Source organism: Macrobrachium rosenbergii, chromosome 6, assembly GCF_040412425.1.
Source record: "Macrobrachium rosenbergii isolate ZJJX-2024 chromosome 6, ASM4041242v1, whole genome shotgun sequence".
Taxonomy (NCBI): Eukaryota; Metazoa; Arthropoda; class Malacostraca; order Decapoda; family Palaemonidae; genus Macrobrachium; species Macrobrachium rosenbergii.
Genome location: NC_089746.1, coordinates 21,147,761 through 21,154,802, shown reverse-complemented (window position 1 = coordinate 21,154,802; position 7,042 = coordinate 21,147,761). Strand labels below are relative to the sequence as shown.

The window sequence follows — 7,042 nt, the reverse complement described above, 5'->3', positions numbered from 1 at the left end:
ATGAAGAAGACTAACGGCACCGATAACTCAGTACATTCTGTTTCGCACTATGTTTTTCATACAATAGAAGCTATATATATATATAGCACAAGTGCACGTAATCTGTTCTTTTTTTAATACATTGTATCATGCAAGTACGCTGTATATTTATGAGTCGTAAGTGTATAAGGGTGTAAATTTCTATTTAAATGACTGCGGATCTATAAAAAAAATTTTCATACATAATACAAACGTATGTTAGTACAGGAAATCTATAAAAAAAAACACGTTTATGTGAAATTATACGTGGAGCCCTGGGCGCTTCATACGCGTATGCTCTGAGGGTTTTCAAACCGAATATGGGGAATGCTGTTCCAGTACTCATCCATGGTAGCAATAACAAAAAAGCATCCTTCATTTTCGAGAAGGATCAGTCCTGCTTTACTTTTCAAGCAAAGCTGAAATTAATGTTTAACGGAACAACATTTTTGCCGCTGAGTTACACGAAACACACTTATGAGTGATGAAGAAAATGCCGTGAGTCAAAGCAAATAATGTTAATTACGCCTTTCCTTTTGGGTGGTTCCGGTACCTGAGTTTAGAGAGGTCCTGGGAAGACGTGACGAGAATATTACACAAGCAGCAGAAGCTACATGATTCGCAACTGAAGTGTGGAGGGATAAGGTTGGGAAGGCATCGCGTAGCCTCAAAGACTTAAGTATTTCACTTTTAAAGACAGGGAAGTATGTATATATATATATATATATATATATATATATATATATATATATATATATATATATATATATAATTATAATATATATATATATATATATATATATATATATATATATATATATATAGACAAAATCTGCTAAGTAAAGGACGACCTCGAAGGCCTCGCAGCACTCCAGTGCTTCTCTTCCTTCTGTGGATTTTGTCTTTATTTTTATATTCATCACGTTCCATATTTTAGTGATTCAGTTATATTTCTATATATAACTATATATATATATATATATATATATATATATATATATATATATATATATATATATATATATATATATATATATATATATATATATATATATATATATATATATGTCCATACACATATATACATTCTTATATATATACATATATAATTATATATATACATATATACTGTATATATATACATGATGTAGTGAAAGAATTCTTGCATTATGTATCCCTTACAGCTGAATCGAATTTAAAGGCGCCTGTCTCACATCCTTAGACAACAGCCATACAGCTTTCTAGGTATGTTCAATAGAGCACTCCCCCATAACCATTACATTCATTTACAGTTTGGGACACATTGTAGGATTATGTATCTAGTCTTATTTGTTTCTGCGCGGGCCCATTCGAGTCGTCATTCATTCCATCCATAATTTCATGAGTATCGTAATTGACTCCAGAGAAGAATTTTGGCACTGGTTGAAGGTAAAAAGAAAATAAACAAGGTATTTAATTTTTCAAAGGTTGAAAAAAAGCTTACGTAAATAATGCATAATAGTGAATTATGCAGCAGTATTACGAGAGTTAGTATTAACAGCTTTAACAGAAATGGCACTAACATTGATTATTTCGAGGGTTTATTTAACAGCAATAGTAGAAGTGGTCGTTAGCAGCAACAGCAGACGTAAAATGAGAAGCAATATTGATTCGTTCAAAAGACGCCTTAAAAGTTGCCCAAATACCCAATGAAAAAACTGAGCTTATCAAAAGGGGAGTACAACGGATTTCGTGATTCTTTATTCATTAAAGCAGTTTCCCTGCTTAACGATATCCTGGGATCAAATTTGTTAAAACTGGATTGTATTTTCTTTATTTTTTAATCTCTTCAAGATAATAATCAATGACGCCCAAAGGAGACGAATTTCGTAGGAAATAACTTTAATGTTAATTAAAGTTATTTCACGAAATGATCTCATTACTTTTCAACCTCGAAAGCAAAATAACGGCAGCCATCTTGAATAACCTTCCCTGTTATAGACTGAAATTAACAGATGCCATTCCTGATCCTCCTTCACCTTGGATATAAAAACTCAACTCCAATTTCGACCTACTGTAGCTCTCTCGTCTATTCAGGTGTATGTGCCTGACATAATGGTAACAAATTATAAATATTATAATAACTTCCTCTCTTGCCCTTCTTAAGGAGTATGTCTGTTACGTGGCGTCACAGGGATGAGTTTTTGGGGGAGATGTTATTTTGATCACAGTAGAGTTGAAACTCGCGTTTTCCTTGCCTTCTCGTAGGTTCAGGACACTCTCCAATGGCTGACTGAAAAGATTAGACTACAAGAGGAGATCTCTCAGTCGGCCGTCGAACAAACGAGCGAAGAATTAAAGCAAAAGTGGCTAAAAGACAACAGTTGGAAAGAAGAGCAACTCCAGATCATTGCCCAGAAATACAACTCCGAAGAAATGGAAGAAGAGCAACTGAAGCAGAAGGCTCATCAAGAGCACTATCCGTCAGGAGCCAATTCGAGTGAGGATTGCGAAGAAGGTTTGAGATAAAGAATGAGGAATTCCATGACAATTTTATGAGGAGTTTATACTGTGCATTTTATCTCATTTAGATGTGACATAAGTGTAAAAATGAATATATGATTGCCAAGCTATTGATCACTTTATATCGACCGAAAAAAATTTAAAAAAAACTGATCTAGGGCTAAACGGAATCCTTATTTCTACATCCATAAGACTTCTACCTTAATTTAGATGGAAACCTAAACCTCTCCAAAATGGAACTAATAGTATGAATGAGATGCCTTAACTACATAATGGTTCTCAGAAAAACAAGAAACTACTTTTCTGAGGTACAAACAAATTTAATGTTAAGAACTAAGTAAACTGATGTAAAACTTGTCGTCTCTTTCTTATGAACAAATCTTTTAACAAGGAGTAGATTTGGAAGTTTATCTTGTTATTTCAACAGAACAGGTGAAACAGTGCATAAACAAGAAAATACATTATTGCTCTGCAGTTGCAGTCATTAAACTATCTGTGCATGTGTTTGGTTAAACAATGGTTCCTACTTCATGAATGAACAAAGTCCTTGAAAACCTATAGTATGATGTATACAGAAAATCAAGGCTTTGTTAATTGGCCGATATCTTACATACTCCTACCAATGAATCACTGTGAGGTCCTTGAGAAATAGTAAATTTTATATATAGTAAATATATATACTGTATGTATACACACACATATACATATATAAAATAAAAAAAATGGTATATATACAATTTAATTTCAAAGGAATGATTGTGAACATTCAAATCATGACATTACACGGTGAGTCACAGAGTAGGGGAGTATGGTAGGGTATCGGCCACTTAATAAAGCCTTGATTTTTCTGGACTTACCCTCGTCCTTTCAGAATTATCTTCTGGTAACCTGCCATTTCATTTAACATCAGAGTGAGAGCAAATGAGTGCAACACGACCTACTCCAGTGCTATCTGATTTTCTAGGCCAACAACAGCTACTAGCAAAATTAAAATATAGATGAATACATGAGCTCTACTTTTGGATCATCAGACAAGAGAATTATGAAACGTAATGAAACAATAGTCATCTGGTTGGCCCCCATAATTAGTTATGTGCTTAACAATATGGTTAAAAATGAATTTTGGGCCTATTGAATTTAGTTATATGCACGGGTCTGCGAAAGTCATGTTTCCAGCTTCCATGGAATGAATATATCCGTTAAGTCTTGGTCTTTATTGTGTTACATCACAAGCATTATTATTAAGAATAACGTAACAATTCTTTGGCATAGCAGCATAGCAATTGGACGGTTTTGTATCAATGAGTTTTTTTAGAAAGATTTTTGATAACAATAATGATAATAGGCCTATAATCTATAATAATAAAATCCGAGTGGATCTTGTTTGTCCCCCGCCCCAGGGTAACAGTAGGGGAGAAGTGACACAGCCACCCACCCCCTGCAAACTGGCTTGTCTGCCCAGGTGGGGCTGGGTAGGTAAGGAAATGGGAGGGTAGGGGAGACATCCACCCCCTCATGCACACAGGTTTGTCCGCCCCGGGTGGGGTGGGATAGTTAGGGAGAACGGAAGGATAGGGATACATCCACCCCTCCTGCAAACCTGTTTGTCCGCCACGGGTGGAGGCGGGGTAGGTAGGAAAAGGAAGGGTAGGGAAGACAGCAGCGCCGTTCCAGAGCGCATAGCACGCGCCAACAAGCTTGTTTTGTTAATAATGATAACTAACAAGAACAACGGCAATAACAGTTACAGTAACAATAAGCACCTCGATAACAACATATTTAATGAAGTCCGGACTGCCTTATAGTTGGAGATACACTTATATTAAGGAACATCAATTGAAAACCATTTCAGCAACCAGGAACATTTAAAACGTTAGTGCATTGTGACATTATAGATTCGCCGTGCTAAGGGACACTTCGTCAGCAGTAAATCTATCTTAAAGGAAAAGTATAAATAATAGCTTCCTCGACAATAGACTTCTTGAAAGTAGTGTGACAGTAGTTCCCCATCTACAAAAAACCAAGTAACAATGAAGTATAAAGCTAAAAGCACTGTTGTCAGGTTGGTAGTTGGTTGTTTCCTACCAAATGACATTCACTGCAGCAACAGGATTTGGTGCTTTAGCTGCCACGCAAGAATGACTTCAGTAGAGTCATGCATTATTTCTACATTTCACATTTCTTACCAACTGAAGTTTCTAGTCCAATCAAGAGCGAAAGTGATAAATGAATATAAACATTCAGATTGAAAACCAAGATATTCACTTTTTCTCATTGCATAATTATTTTTGTTCTCGTTTCATGAAATCTTCAAAATCTTGATTTTTCTTACATTTCTGTCAGAAGCTAATGAATATAGTACAATACCTACATTCCCCAATGCCAGCATAACTTCATGAAGGAAATGTTAACATGATACATAACAGCAACAATTCTATTGATAATGCCCAGAAAACCTTTTTGAAATCTCTTAAGCTATCATTGTAAGTGAGGCTAGCGTGTTTATGTAAAAGACAAACCCAAGGATTACTTTGTCTTTTAAAGGATTTTGAAGGAAGGATCGATACAAATCGCAGGTTGAATAGATAAAGAAAGGTAATAGGAATGTTATGAAGGTAAAACTGTGATTTAGGTCAAAAGCCGTACATACTCAATCAAATTGATACCTTCAATTTAGAAAACCAAACTGATTTTACTGGTTAAAATTATATCGCCTTTACATACGTCTAGAGTAGGCCCAACATGTTCATCTGCCTTACCAACAGCCATAAGAAGTTCTCTGCTTCATAACAGGGAATATACTGGCCAGTAAGATCATTCATCTTAAAATCTAAAACTAGGAGTAAAGGTAATTCAGTTGTTCTCTTGAAGGTGGTTTGGGTGGGTCCTCTTCAGAAACGAATGATCAATCTCGAGGGTCGTTCGTGCATTTCCATCTGAATCCACAAATTGGCAACTAGAAGTGAAAAACATTCGTTAGGCAATGAAAATATTTCAGTGTCAAAACCTACAATTATTATTATTATTATTATTATTATTATTATTATTATTATTATTCGTCAGATTGATGTGTTTCTCTCTCTTGGGGGAGGCGAAGTTTGCCCCTGTTAAGGGCGATAAGCTTGCGCAATAACACTTCCCGAGCAGCAGAACATCATTAACTGCCTGGAGAGGATGGAGGAGAAGGATGGCCTTCGTAGGAGACACACCATATTATTATTATTATTATTATTATTATTATTATTATTATTATTATTACAGATTTATTGACAGAAATTTACATCAAATGGGGAGTATCAGCACGCTAATATACGTACTAACAAACAATATATTCTATTCAATATACATAATATATTTTTTCGGTCAATGATACAAATTATTTGTTTCAGTAAAAGTTAGAAAACCCTTTGAACAGTTCTGAGATGCACGCCAATATAAGAAAAAAAAAAACACCTGATAGGTTACATTCTTGAACCGAGCATCCCTGATTTCTAAAAAATCCTGCAACTGTCCCGATGATGCAATGATAACCCCTTGTACTTACAATTAGTACATCCGTTTTTGCTATAAGCAAGTGGCGTTAGAGTACCTTAAAATGTTCCCCAAAATTCCGATTTAGATAGTTGTCAAAAAATAGATCATGAAACGTGAGATGTCATGAAAAAAGACTACTAGGACAAAATGCTCACTCCATTTTCCTCCAAGAAGCACAGGACAGGAAGCGTGGAAAGTTCTGTAGTCGCCCTCGTCGCTCCTTTTCAGATTGAACCAAAACAGAGCAGACGCTCGGCCTCGTCTTGCCGGAACCGCAACACCCAGAGTTGGGAAAACAGTCGATCCGCTGGCTTTCACATCATTCAGCTGAAACATAAAAGAGGAATTTAAAGCAACTGAGAGCAGTTTAAACTTATCCTATCAATGATGAAATATTTCGTTGTACAAGTTCGCTGAGCATGATTATCCATTCGCCGAAAATATTTACAGTAAGATTAAGTAAAAATTTGGGAAAATCATTTCACGACGCCTCCTTAGGAAATCAAGCTTTAGATTTTTCTGGAGATCCTTATCCAGGTCCGGGAAGGAGCTGATTAAAATGGGTGTGATGTTTTATTCCTGTTGTTCTTCGTTTACTCCAGAATTTCTATTGAAACACCACTGCTCACTCCTAAGTGACGTGAAAAATAATGAAAATTAAAAAAAAAAATACATATTTAAAAGTTTACTAATTTTTCCAAGAATAACAGTAATGGGGGCGGGGGAAGGTCGAGACGGCAGGTTTTATAGGGACGTTATGTACCGTTCTGAAGCCAGGACCAAGGAGAAAGGCTGGACGTTAGCAATCGAAACGTGTAATTCATTATCAATGGGCTATCGTTGTTACGCACAGGAAAAACATTTTCATAGGTATATATTATATTATATATATATATATATATATATATATATATATATATATATATATATATATATATATTATATATATATATATATATATATATATATATATATATATATATATATA

The 7,042-nt window shown here is 35.0% G+C and overlaps 1 long non-coding RNA gene across 1 annotated transcript in view; it reads right to left on the bottom strand.

Annotated features, from left to right (window-relative positions):
• Positions 1-5,065: 5,065 nt before the first annotated feature.
• The window catches only part of LOC136839298 (uncharacterized), a 12,452-nt gene continuing 10,475 nt past the window's right edge, over positions 5,066-7,042 (bottom strand). The window contains exons 2-3 of the long non-coding RNA XR_010853290.1: positions 6,210-6,381; positions 5,066-5,476 (exon numbers count right to left, since the gene is read on the bottom strand). This is a non-coding gene — a long non-coding RNA (uncharacterized lncRNA). The remainder of the gene's footprint in view (positions 5,477-6,209; positions 6,382-7,042) is intronic.